The sequence below is a fragment of the Callionymus lyra genome, chromosome 3 (assembly GCF_982586985.1).
Source record: "Callionymus lyra chromosome 3, fCalLyr1.hap1.1, whole genome shotgun sequence".
Taxonomy (NCBI): Eukaryota; Metazoa; Chordata; class Actinopteri; order Syngnathiformes; family Callionymidae; genus Callionymus; species Callionymus lyra.
The window spans coordinates 17,250,781-17,265,773 of record NC_141820.1 but is presented as its reverse complement, the minus strand read 5'-3'; positions in this window follow the sequence as shown (position 1 = coordinate 17,265,773).

Sequence of the window (14,993 nt, the reverse complement as noted above, 5' to 3'; positions counted from 1 at the left end):
ACTACGGAACCTCGCAGAATAATTGTTAGGAGCATCGCAGAGTAATACTAAGAAGCTTCACAGAGAAATACTAGTACAGATCCTCACAGAGTTATACTAAGGAGCCCCGCAGAGTAATATTACAGATCCTTGCAGAGTAATACTAAGGAGCTTAGTGTAGTAAAGTTTTAGCATCTTTTGGAGTAATACTACTGAGCCTCATGGAGTAATACCTAGGAGCCTAGTGGAATAATACTAAGGAGCCTAGCGTAGTAAAATTATAGCATCTTGTGGAGTAATATTCCTGAGCCTCGTGGAGTAATACTAAGGAGGCTAGTTGAGTAATACTACAGTTCCTCGTTGAGTAATTCTAAGGAGCTTCACAGAGTAATACTAAGGAGCTTCGTGGAGTAATACTAAGGCGTTTCAATGAGTAATACTAAGGAGATTCACAGATTAATACTAAGGAGCTTCACAGAGTAATACTAAGGAGCTTCAATGAGTCATACTAATGAACTTCACATAGTAATACTAAGGAGCTTCAATGAGTTATACTAAGGAGCTTCATGGAGTAATACTAAGGAGCCTAGCGTAGTAGAATTATAGCATCTTGTGGAGTAAAACTAAGTATCCTAGCGTAGTAATACTAAGGAGCTTAACTGAATAATACTAAGGATCTTCACTGAGTAATACTAAGGATCTTCACTGAGTAATACTAAGGCGCAAAAGTGGACCTTATAGTAAGAAAAATCAGCAAATATATCAGTTCTGCACCTATTCTGCCAAATTATGCAAAATTCTGCTTTTTTAATATGATTAATGCTCATAGAAATACAATGTAGGACTTTAAAGATTTTAATAGCATTACACAGCTTTAAGACTTTATAAATTATTGTATTAATTATCAGTATGAATGCCTCACCAAAGTTGATTATACAGCATTAAATATCTGTTAGAATCAAATCTCTCACACTAGCCTAGCGGGGAAATACATGACTTGTTGCATCTCTGTAGCGTTTCCACTATGTTTAATTCTCACTGCACATTTTAAATATGTAGCATGCTTTAATACACTTCCAATCCCGTTGATTTCACACCCCATAGTGAATTTTAAGTGGTGCATTGGAGTCAAGAAAAATGGTTGTTTCTGATGAATAATTGTGGCTATTCTGGATCAGCCTCAGAATAAGAATCAATACGTCCACATTAGAAAATTCTGAGACCGTAGTAGAGTGAACTACGTATTCACACAGTGAGACGTGTCGCGTATACAGTCATGCTCGCTCTGACGCGCTCAACCCTCAGGTGAGTGACACAGCAACGTCACCCCTTATATCTGACTGTGATGCTGAACTATAACTATAAAATGATTAATGAGGACACAAGCTGGGTCCAGTTGTAGCTTCTCTGCCATCAACAGCTTAAACTCTCAAGATTTGGTCTGAATCTCAAATGGATTACTTAGCTCAAGACCCTGAGAACATGACGACTAAATCACTTCAACCGAGTAAGTGATTAATAATGTGAGGCTGCAAAGACTTGAGAAGGAAATATGGATCTATAATTCTACATTTAAAAAATTAACTTTTTAAATAGAAATATTAAAAAGAAATGGAAATAAAATGTAAAGATTGAAATGTAGACGGTTATAAGGTCAGCATTGATTCAGACTCAAAGCTGTTGTTTGCCACAACAATAAGTCTCTACTGAGCCTCGTGCCGCAAATGTATTAGTTGCTCAAAGTGAAACATTGTCTTATTCGACCTTGGACGCTGAGCCGGGAAAAGAAGAAAGAAAAAAAGGACAAAAGCATCAGTTATTGACTTCAGTCAAGATAAAAGTATATTAATGGACCTCAAGTGCAAAAGAAAGAAGATTTAGGTTAAAGACTGGTTTAAGATGTAATATTTACTATTTAAGACTTCTCTTTTTTTCATTTTTGACTAAAATTCACAATTATCCTCATACTTATGTGCGTTCAATATAAATGTCCTGCCACAACAATCTTAAAGTGGAAAAATAACATGTAAACATATGCATAGTTTCAGGTTTATCTCTGTATTGCTGACACTGTAAACTAACCATCACACTTCCACATGCTACACATTAGCCTAGCTTGTAGCAGGCTACTGCCACTAACTAAACCATCATCACCTAAACTTTAACCAGCAGCGAGCGTTCAACACAAGGTTACCCGTGTTTCATCTTTGCAGGTGATTTTGAACACATTCACGACACTTTCATAACCGTTTCAAAGACGCTCTCATATCATCACCATCGATCCAGCTAACAGACATTTTTGTCTGAGTATGTTGAGACATTCTCCGACAAAAAATGTGTTTTTATCGCAAGGCGTTTATGGAGAAAACACTCGCGACGGCTGCACGGAGACGGCGATAAATGAGCCGTTCCCCGGTTTTCACTCCAAACACTCTCCACTGTGATGCTTGTCAGACGATAATGGCTCATCAAGCATGAGCCTCAAATGAATTATGCATCACAACATGTTGGTTTTGAGATGCCACGAGGCGACGCTCGTGCCTCCAGCCTCCAGTTGTTCTGGAGTCGTCAGATTCTACTGGGTCCGGAGGGAGGAAGACTCGGGGTCGTCTTGTCTCTCCCTCCCCGGTCAAGAAGTGTTAACACATTGACACACAGTATGATGCAGACAATTGAGATTAATGCAGCCGCGGAGACGAGGAGGGCCAGCTGCAGTCAGTACAGTCTCACACAACACAACACTGTTTCAACTGGACTGATCCAGAGGTTTAGGTCTGAGGTCTCAAGCCTTCGAAAAGGAAACAATGTTTTGGTGTTTGTTGCCAGATTTACAGGGACACCCTGGACAGCCCACTGGGTCGTTTCACTCACGACTTAAATATGTTGTTTGTAAAATAAATCGTGATAATAAATTTCAAAATATTACCCCAAGTAAAATGGAAACAACCACTATTTTGTTTTATGTAGGTTTTTATTTATTCCATTTCAACGAGAAAGACCATCAACACAGTGTATAAAGACATTGACGTAGACTATCATCTTAAGACGTTTCTATTTGTTCAGGCTTTTCCTTGATTTTCTGGAACTCCTGTTGTGTTATCAGTTTTATCTTGATCTTTAAAATATATATTTTATTGAATATTGTTTTGATTGTTTAAGCGCCTTGTGACCCTGGTCTAGAAAAGCGCTATACAAATAAAAATAACTTACTTACTTACTTACTAACTCCTCCTCTCATCTTCCCACTTTCCTTACATCACTTCCTTCTTAACAAAAGTCGAGCCCCCGTATGGACCAATCAAATAAAGAGAATCCACACATTAGTCCATTTTTTTAATTCCCCAGATGTGCAGGTAAAGTTACAAAATGCTCTTCATTGGCAGCCGGTGACGAGTTTTAAGGATCGGTGGAAATGTGAGTTCTTCTACTAGAGCGGCTCAGAATTCTCGAATGAAAATGAACACATGTCAAGTTTTGATTACAAAAGACAAAGGATGATTCGATACTCAGTACAGCTAAAGCACTTCGATCGATGCCACAAAAGAACCAATCTCTAGTCCACAGAGACGGAAGAAAAACGTGGTATGTCTGCAAAATCCTTCAAGTAAAAGATCATGTGAATTATTGTCATTAACTATCTTCTTAACAAAACAGTGAAAAAGAGTTGCAAATTGTGACAATTTTTTTGGATCCCTATCTGTAAAAAGAGTGAATTTGAATATATATTTTATCTTTTAATCGAGAAAATATTATAGTTTTTCACTGAAATCTTGACCCTGGACTAAATGTCTTTGCTCAAGGACACAGCTAGGTGTGGAGCTGGTGTTGAACCAGCAACCTGTGGGTCCTGAGGGGGCTGCGGTGAAGCTGCAGGTGAACATGAATGGCAGGCACGAGGTTGAGTCTGCGCTAATAAACAGCAGACATGTAGAGAGGGAGAATCCATCAGCCTCAGCAGCGTCTGATCTGAGAGTCCCACACTGGAGTTCTGACGAGAGTTCTCTCCTGGTTCTTATCTGAACACTAATGCTCTCTCGCCTTTGTCTGCACGAGCTGTCAGCCGGCGTGGATTCGTCCTCCTCCTCCGACGCCGCAATAAGTGAATTAGGTTCTACCTTTAGAGATAATTGCTTAATTGGCATCTTTTCATGAGCTGTCTGCAGCCGAGCGCGCCGGCTCTGATAACTGGGTAATTGTGGCGCACACATGTGGCCGGGCGGAGCTGACAGCTTCTGCCTCGTCCACTTTCTTCTCGGGGCTCAAATTGCCTCTTTAAAGCACGAGTGTGTCGGCACGTGACTGAGATGTCAGAGGCCGTTTGAATGGAACGACTTTGTCTGCTTTTCTACCTTTTGAACTTCCTCTCGGTGTTGCGGGACGTCTCACGTGGATGTCTTCTTTCTTCCGAGATGAAGAAGTGTTGGATGTTTTCTTTAGTCTCGGCTGTGTGCCACAGAGCTTGGTGGGATGGTTCCCCTGGTGGAGAATGTGAGTACAGCGCCCTTATGAAACCGTTTTTTTGTCAAGCATGTTGCAGGATGTTCGGCCCAAAAACAAAGAGAAAATATACTTTCTATCTCAGACAAAAAAATCCAGTAATATGACCTTTAGCCGGCGTAGAAAGGCTGCCTTGGTGCTTGGTTCTGTTTATTTTCTACGTCATCTTATTTCATCCTTTAATTCTGTACCGACACCCCACAAAAAATCCCATGTTGCGTTTAAAACACTGGCAATAATAGCTTTTGATCCTGATTCTGGTTCCTTTTTTTATTCTTTTCATGGAGCAAATCATTAATCTTGTAAAATACGAGATTCATTTTAGAATTTGAGTTGCAATTTCTTTTAATACATTAAAATCTTTTACACATTAAATCTTTACATTAATATTATATTAATTATATATAATTATATTAATATCATATTAACTAAGTAAGTAAGTTATTAGTATTTATAGAGCGCTTTTCTAGACCAGGGTCACAAAGCGCTTAAACAATCAAAAAAATTAACACAAATTCTTAAAAGGTCAAGACAACACAGAGACAAACACAAGAGTCTCAGAAAATCAAGGAAAAGCCTTCACGAATAAAAATGTCTTCTCAATTTGATGTAAGAAACAATAGTGTAGTTATTCCGTAAAGATAAACAAAGAGATACAAAGAGTTACGGGAAGCTACTAGCTAAGCTAACAAGTATAGCATTCCGTTGAAAAATGTCCTTGAACAAGAAGAAATATAAGTCAGTGTTTTTCATAGATTGGTAGAAGGTCTTTGGCCGATTAAATAAAACCAACGTTTCTAGTACGATGTCAAGTGATGAGACAGAAGTGCCTCGGAGACGAGAGGCGATGATTTCAAGCATCGTATCTTTAAACAAGAGCAGGCCAGAGATCTTTACTTCCTCATCGACTGACTGGGTTTGGAATGAGATCAGGAACCAGACCGGAGGCGACAGACCACGTTCAGGTGTTAAAGGTGACACTCGGTCCTGCATTGAGATTCCATCTGTGGACTCTGCTGATGAAGAGGCTGAACTGCTACGACAAACACCGGCGCAGCTACACGGCAGCGGAGATCAGTTTTGCTCCAGTAACGACAGATCATAAAAACCAGGAGGAGGAGATGAAAAAGAGAAGAGCGGAGGCAGATTAGTGCCGCTTCAGGAATGACAGAACACAGTGAGAGGGGAAGGAGGGAGAGAGGGCGGATCCTGGGAGTTTAGTCGGGATTAGTTTCGCTCCGAGGGCTCGGGATGGAAGGAGGAAACTGCTGCTCGGATGAAAACCAAACCTATTTTCAATCAGCGCACGGAGGAGAACTTTGTTTAGATGGACGTGCACGCCGACGGTGACTTCTGATGTGGATCAGGACCAGCAGCAACAAGACGTCATCGCACAACACTCTCAACACTCTCAACACCTGCTGCTCCAGAGCATCACGACCACATCTTCTGGACGGCTTGAACCCACAGACATGATAGTTCACCTTAAATTCAAACTTCACTCATTTTCTACTCGCCCTCATGTCGACTAAGGGTTGGATTTGCCTTTAAAGTATATACTTTATTGAGTATTGTTTTGATTGTTTAAGCGCTTTGTGACCCTGGTCTGGAAAAGCGCTATACAAATACAAATTACTTACTTACTTACTGTTAGATTAAAAAATATTATACACTATACGTATACGCCATACTTAAATTAATGCTAAAAGATAATCAAAATATAAAGTATAAATTAATAGCTTCATCTAAAACGCTTAAACGTTTGAATACACATTCACAATCAACATTTCACTGAGACTGACACACTGTCTGAAGACAAGCTTGGAACAGAATTAGAGTCATGACACCGGTTGTTTAAACGTCTGTTTGTCTGCCTTTTCACACCTGGGGTCGTGGAACAAAAGAATGAAGCAGGGACACATCCGTGAGGGGGGGGCTAGGAGAAAGGAACCCCCACCCAAGAACATTTGAATGATTAGAAAAGGAAACAAATTAGGAAAAACTCTCCACAGGAGATCGTGACACAGGGAGTTAGAAAGAACCAATAGGCGACAGGGGGAGGACCTCTAGGAAATTTGCCTTAAATATAGCGATGTTTCTACAGTTCGAGACCGTCTCTCCCGGAGCTATCGACCTGAAGAGCTGCCGGCAGAGAGCGTGTCCGATCGGTCGTAAATCTTGTATTTTGTTTGACTTGAAGCGGCGAATAAACGACCCGTGACACACTGCATTGATCATTTGTCTCCATTCTGCACTTACACTTCGTATTTTGAGTGCACAAGTGCGTCCCACTTAGCAGAATGTGAAAATGTAGTGTGCCTTGAGCACTGAATTGGTGCACTCAAACGGCCAGAAAATTAAGTGTGGATCGATGGACTCTTTCCACCCTTGACGGCCACCATCTTAGTGACGTCGATGGAAGCTGACGACGTGTCTTCGGAGCAGATACCGGCGTAAATGTCTCGAGAAAACCACAAAACAACAATAAAGACACAATGAAACACAACTTAATAACTAGTTTCAATTGGAGAAAAGTGCTGTCAAATGTCGGCGTTACTGTTCCTACTTCGATCAGCGTTAAATAGTAGTAGAAGAAGAAGTTGTCGAGTTATTTCCTGTAAGTGTGTTTGGTTTGATTTGAGACAGGACTACCCTGTCGAAATTTGCGCGCCGGCCAAGTACGTGAACAACCCTAATGTGTACTATAAACCAGTGTGAATTGGGACACAGACCTTGTCTTTATGGTATGTTATGCTAAGCTAGCTGCTATGCTAACTGCTAGGCCAACACCCTACACAGATGTAAGTATTCCGGGTATCGAGAATGCTTACAGTGAAATCCGTAGGGTCAGTAGAAAGTTAGTGAAGTTTGAATTTTGGTTGAACTAGATTTGGATTAGATAGACTTTATTGATGCCTCTGGAGATCACAGCCGACCATAGAAGGTACAGCAAGTTTCGTAAAAGCAAGAACAAACGGTCACTTTAAACATTCATTACTAAATGATGCATTTTTTTTTTTTTAAATTAACAACTGTTTGTGTCAACCATCAACATCTAACCTGTTCTTTAAACTCTCACTTAAGTCTTTTTTAAATATTGGAACGACTGCTATATACATATTTATTTTTTAAATAAACACACACAAGGTATTTGGATGTTTTTAAGTGTCTCTTTGGACGAAGATAAGGTAAAACTTTATTGATAAGGTAAAACTTTATTGATTGAAATTGTTTTGAAAATTGAAATTGAAGATGAAGACGACCGAGCTCCAGGTGCTACATTAAAATGAACAAACATTTTTCTCTATAACTCCTTAAAGAAACAAATAATCCCAACCCTTAGTCGACATGAGGGTGAGTAGAGAATGGGTGAGGTTTGGGTGAACAGTCACTTTGACGACATGCTACCCAGAATCCCAGTCATCGCCACAGATCCAAGTCCAGCTCCGACCCGTCAGAACCGGCGCCGCCGCCACAAAGTCGTGTTCCTTCCAGAGAGCGGAGAAGAAGCGATGTGGAGCCGTGAGCAGCTCTGACCGGACCATTAACCGCCCGCTCGTCAGACCGGCGGCGGCGGAACATTGTTAAGAAGCGGCGCCGCTGTCAGACCTGAAGCACGGAGCCGAGGTCACGGGGCGGCTGGTTAACACAAGGAGAATAACAAGTCTCTGTACAGATTGACTGGGAAAGACTGTCCCAGGGTGAGCGTCCGACCCGGACCGTGACAAACAGACGAGGAGGCGACGGCGAGAGGAAGAAGAAGAGGTGGCGGCGGTTGGAAGGAAGGGAGGAGCAGACGGAGAGGTGACAGAGCGGAGGAGAGAGGAAGGAGAAGGTCTGAGTTTAATTAGCAGCCCTGGAGAGAGTCGTGGTCCAGGAGGAAGACGAGATGTTCCCTAATTGGCTCGCTCTGAGAGGAAGCAGACAGACTCTGGTGGGAGGAGACGCCTGGACTGTCTGCACCAACAACTTCTTTGCTCCATTTCTCACAAGTTAATTATCCTGATGATGCTCGAGAAACAACTCGCAGGAGGAACTTCTTGGGGAAGTGTCAGTGAATACACAAAACTACCCTGAAACAACACTGAAGTTCCTTCATCTCGCTCCTCTGAAGGTGTTCATGCAGAGCTGGTGAGGCCACTGTTCTGGATGTACGACAAACAGACAATACATCAGGCTTCGGATTCATATTTTTTAAGGTCAAGGCAAGTGTTGCCTTAAAAAAGAGAATACATTTTAGGGAAATAAGGCAAACATTTCCTTCGAAGTAGAACTAGAAGTCGTTAAATATATCTTATAGGAGACAAACACAGTGATATTTGAGAAGTGAAATAAAGTTTATATGATTTAGAGAAAGTGTGCAAAAAATATTTAAACAAAATTAGGCATGTGCATAAATTTAGGAATCACAAAATAAATATTACTCAATATTTTGTGCATCCTCCTTCTTCAGAAATAACAGCCTCTAAACGCTTCCTATAGCTTCCAATTAGGGTCTGGATTCTGGTGGAAGGTATTTTGGACCATTCTTCTTTACAGATCTTCTCCAGTTCAGTCAGGTTTGATGGTTTCTGAGCATGGACCGCCCGCTTTAAATCACACCATACATTTTCAATAATATTCAGGTCTGGGGACTGAGATGGCCATTCTAGAACGTTATACTTGTTTCTCTGCATGAACGCCTTAGTAGATTTTGAGCAGTGTTTAGGATCATTGTCTTGTTGAAAGATCCAGCCCCGGTGCAACTTCAACTTTGTTACTGATTCCTGGACATTGTTCTCCAGAACCTGCTGATATTGAGAGGAATCCATGCGCCCCTCAACTTTAACAAGATTCCCCGTCACTGCACTGGCCACAAAGCCCCACAGCATGATGGAACCACCACACAATTTTACTGTAGGCGATATATATCATGCACTTGTTAACACGTATTGAAAACAACAAGAAAGTAAAATGACAAATTCAATATATATTTTCAGTCATTTATTTGACTTACAACAAATAATGCAAAAACATTTATAAATAATGAACTCGGGTTTGACGTAATTCATTAACATCTTGCGCTTCTGCTGCTAGTAATTATTCATTTATGACAAATATGTATTATAACAAATATTCACAAACTTAAATAAAAGGCTTTGAATAAATAAGCACCTGGCGTACATGTTTAAGTCATGAGAATTACAAGAACATGATAATAAATGACTGGATTATATGTAAAAGTAAAGTGAGTAATGAGATTTGGTTACTCAGTGAATATAAACTATGATAATTGTTTTTGCAAAATGAGCATAGTTTATAGTCAGTGATGAACCAAATTAAAAGCCAAGGGCGGTCACAGCGAGTTGTTTCCGTAAACACGGGTACACCCTGATACATACTTCCATTAAAGTGGTGACTGACACGTGTCATTCCATCCTGACCGAGGTGGCAGTAGAGCGAGCAAACATGTCGGTTCCGTGAGAAAATAAACATAGATCATGATAACAGCAGGTCCAAATCCACATGAGCAGCTGATAGTAGCCACGTTTATGCTAATAAATTCACAGTTGAAGTGGTCATGATCCTGGAACGAACACAACAAACCTCTGAAGTGATCCTCAAACACATTTAATATCTGTTTTCTTTGTGTTTTCTTTGCATTTAAACAACAAGAAATATTTTAAATGTTAGGTTTAGAATTCAATTATTAGAAGATTCTGTTTGTGTGGACTTGTGTAAAGGAGTCAATTATTTTTTAATTTAACCATTATATTTGGTTTAATTTTTGTTCGTGCCAGCGTGTGCATGTTATCAGATGTCTTAATTTTTAAATCCATCTTCTTTATATATATATATATATGTATATATATATATATATATATATATATTTAAATTCATATTCAACTGTGTATATAGTTCAATTATTTATCCTTTCTTACCCCTGAAAAATATGAAAAAGCATGATGGAAAAAATTATCATTCTTGACTATATCTGTCACACATTACCAAAAAACAACAAAAATGCAATTAAGTATCTATATTTATCTTTTATAAATATGTTTTAATTACGCATATAAAATTTCCACTTTATGCAAAACCTTCGAAGTACATAAACATTATATTTAAGTTAAGATATTTGTACTAATATTGTGATGTACAAGCGCTACAGAATGTGCTTGGTTCTGTTTTCTATTGCTAATTTTGTGCGTTATTTTTATTTCATTCATTTAATTGTGTACTGACAACACACAAATAAATCTTATAGGAAGAAAAAGTAGCACTTTCTGCCACACACTGGCCAGGCATGTGTACTGCATCTCTTTTCATGAGCTGACTTTACTTTTATGAAACTAGTCAAATAGTTGCACAGGATAAGTGTTCAGTGTGGGCAAATCCTCAGGATATAAACTCTCAAAACTGTGGAATAATTCTTTATTTTACCATTAATAATCATTAAAAATTTTAAATAATGTTTAAATAATGTTTATTTGACTCATGTTACCAGGAATAAACAAAATATGTTTGTACTGCAGCAACTCCAACTAAAGTGATAGAAATATGCACTTATGTAATGATCATGTGATCTATGACGAAACGTGATGAAGACGCTTTAGGAGTCGAGGAGAAACTTCACGGCGACCAGGCTAGAGAAGGCCTGGAGGATGAACACGCCTGCACAGCAGCTGCATTATTCTAACACGGCAGCGATCAATGCACGTGACGGACAGCTGGCGATCGATCAGAGGAGCAGAGCAAGATTGATCGATGCCTGACAAGTGTGACGTGGACGAGGCCGTGCGGTCGATGTCGGCGTGTTCGGTCCAGCGTTCTGCATCACTATTAAGAACTCATGTTGCCTCTCCATCTTCTGATAACAGCTGCGACGTCATTGATTCACCGCGAGACCACAGATTGCTTCAGGTTTCCTCGTAGATGTTGTGAAGGACAACTTCAGATTCTAGAACGTTTGTGTCAAATTGAAATGAGCGACGACATGTTTTGATGTGAACAAGAATCATTTCTACATAGAACATTCAAAATGTAATTCTCTTAACAACGCTGTTTCTAACCAGAATCAACCTGAACAGCTCCCACCATGCTTTGCCGCCCAGCCAACTTATCACACCCGTCCACCTTTACGATATGAATGATATCGGAGGATGCAGAAACATTCAGTGTCAAGCCATGAGGGTTTACCGTGAAAAATAAAACGTAGTATTGTGATACTATTGAGGAATTTCCCAAAGATAAGCGAGGCGGGTTTAATTGTGTTTTTTAACAGTGATTGTTGGTATTTTCAGAAAAAAAATTCTCAAATCATTCTGGTGCCTGTTTACCTTGTTTTTTCGTGCATGAATGTGTTATACATTTTACACCAGGGGTCTCAAACAAAAACTGGCCCGGGGGCCACTCACCAGATCTTTCTGAAGGTCTTTGATAAATTGGATTCACATTTTGTTGTTTAATGTTTTATGTATTTTTGTGTGGTTTTCAATTAATGTTAATTGTGTTTCAATTGTGGGCCTTTTTTTCCAATTGTATTTGTTGTTTATTATCCTAACTATATAATCAAATGGTTAGATTTAATATGATGATCTTTACCATATGACATTGAACGTCACAAACACACAATCAAGTGTTAAGAATAACTAGTCATGCAACACATCAAGTACAACCTGTATCAATCCAACTGGTCTCTACTCTGACTCACACATGAATGTGATTCTAAATTCAACTTTTAACACCATCGTCCCCCAAACAACTGATCTACAAACTGGACCAGCTCGGGCTCAGCAACTCCAACTGACTGCACCATCACCCTGAACCCAGGGTTTCCTTTGGGATGCGTGCTGAGCCCCCTCCTCTTCACCCTGCTGAGCCATGACTACACAGCGACCCACTGCTCCAACCTCAGAAAAATACAATACAAGACAACTAGCACAATAAAAATGACTGTACAAAAAACTTTTTTTTACAAGCTCAATGTCTACTCCATTGGTGTCTGTGTTGAATATATCACCTCGAAACACTTTGTATATCTTGAAGATTAGGATGGAAATGATTGAGCTCTACAATGAAATAACAAAACTACATAATCTAATATCAAATTAAGACATTTGTATGACAGGATTACATTGAAAGTTGTAAATAAATTGATGATAAATGGAGGAAATTGTGTATTTTACGGCCTGGTAAATATGAATTCATCTGCTCTGTGAATAATTGCAGACGTATGTCTGAGGTGGAAAATGTTTGGGGTTGTAATCTTTGACTGTAAATCTGATGTCGGACATCTTTGAGGAAACCTTCATAAAAACACACAGAACGTTGGATTTTAAACCAGAGTCTAAGATAAACTCATCCCTCCAGTTTTAGAGACTTTCATCCACATTTTGTCAATGACTCAATATGTTGGAAAAATGACGACAGAAGATGTGTTGAAATATCATTCATCCTTTATTCATGACTTCGATCACTTCCTGTCCGAACCGAAGCGAACAACCGTTGAAACATTTGTGTAACACTTACTTCGACACGTACACTACCTTCCCGTTGTGCGCACGTGTTTGTTGTGTGAAAGTGAAGTGTGTCTTCTTCAGTGGAAGTCACACCTCTCACTCTGATGGAGGGAGGCAAGAATAGACAACTGTCCTAGTTAACAAAGGAAATAAACCGTCATCGGTCGATCACTCCGACTGGGGCATGTCCAGGCCGGTCGTCACGACAACCAAATAATAACATTCATTTTATATAGTTCCCTGACACACGTTTCTACACACAGTGGGGAGTTTTAAATACCTTCATGAAAGGACTGGAGACGTCGGATTAAAAGCCGCCTCTCGATGCACTGACGACTGCAGCATCAGCTGACCTTTGACAGGAAGTGAAGCGATGTTACATCACTTAACCTACGGCGAGCTAATCAAAGCAGTCGCGGCTAATTATTCACAAGTCAGGTGTAGCGTGTCGCGCAAATGTCACGACGTAATGATAGGATTTAAACAGAGGTCAGGGCAGGAGGAGATGGATCGCTCGGCATCGGCTCGACTCTCCTCTGATTCTTAGCTTAAAACCGTCCTCAAGGCTCTGATGCATGTCGCCGGGCCCCAGTGCATTATGGGTGACCCCGCTCACCTATTCTTTGGGCTACACCTGCAATTAGATGGCGAAGACTGCAGGGGCATGAAGGGGCTATGATGGTGCTGACCCGAGGCAGTTAGCCTGATGGGTCCGCGCACCATCATGACGTCAGGCTGACCACAGTCCAACTGTCCACACCAGGGGGCGCAGAAGAACCATTAGAAGAAGCTCCAAGATGTGAAATAAAAACAAACAATATAAATGAGTGAAATGATATGTTGCATTTGATATTAATCCTTATCTCGTTATCTCTGGGTCAAGGTGACCCTGAAAACAAATACGGTATCCATTGTTTTGTCTATGGGCTTTCGGGTCACCTTGACCCTCAAGGGTTAAGATCCAAATAAGTAAATGGAAATGTATTGTTTGAACAGAAACTATCAGAAAACCACCAATACCATTATTAAAAAATCATTTTATAACCTTTCCCCACAAATTTATTTTGAAAGGACAATTGAACTAATATCATGAGTTAAATGTGCCATTATGAAATAAATGAAATGAGGAAGAAAATAAAATTTAGTCCATTATCTCTCAGTTATGATTCTATTAAAAGTAAAAGTGATTAGCAGCGTGTTAGTTGGAAGCTGTTTCTCTGACGCAATGTTTCACTGAAAATGCCTTAATGTGTCAAGAAAACTTGTATGTGAAGCATAAATACTTTTGTATTAATAGCATTTAATAGTGATGGTCTGATGAAGCTTCATGAAGCGGTGTCATTATTTTCAGAGTCCACTAGATGGCGGTCTCTGCACTATTTTCCTTTGTTTTGAACAACGGTTCTAATGAAACATCATATCTAAACTGATGGCGCCACCTACTGACCTCTAGACAAGATGACACTGCTTCATGAAGCTTCATCAGACCATCACTGACATTTAATATAATGAAAGAAAAAAAAAGAACTCTCTCCTTCAATTACATCCCCTTTTCTTTTGGGTGTTTATTTGTACTTCCAGGAGTCCAGTGCAATGTGCTGTTGATCAAAGAGGGAGCTTGATTTGTCCACCGCAGCAGCACTGTTTGAAAGTTGTTCTTTTGAACAGTGCTTATGACAAACGTGTCTACTTCTGAATCCACTTCATTTCTAAACACCTTGGACGAGCGTACTTCAGAGCTGACTTTGAATCTTTCGCGGTGTGTCGACACAAAGACGACGCTGACGTTCGCTCTGAAGGTTTTTCTTTCTCTAAACAAACCCCTCAACAGCTTTTGTCTCCACAGTTGAACTTTGAGAAGCGGGGCTGACTTGCAGTCAAACCCCCCGTGGAGGAAACAAAATGGCTAAATTGACCGTCGCACTGAGTCTAATTGGTCTGTGAAGAAATAATGAAGAAGCTCGTTAAGAAATGATTAAATTCGGAAGCAGAGAGGATTTGGAAATGTGGAAATAA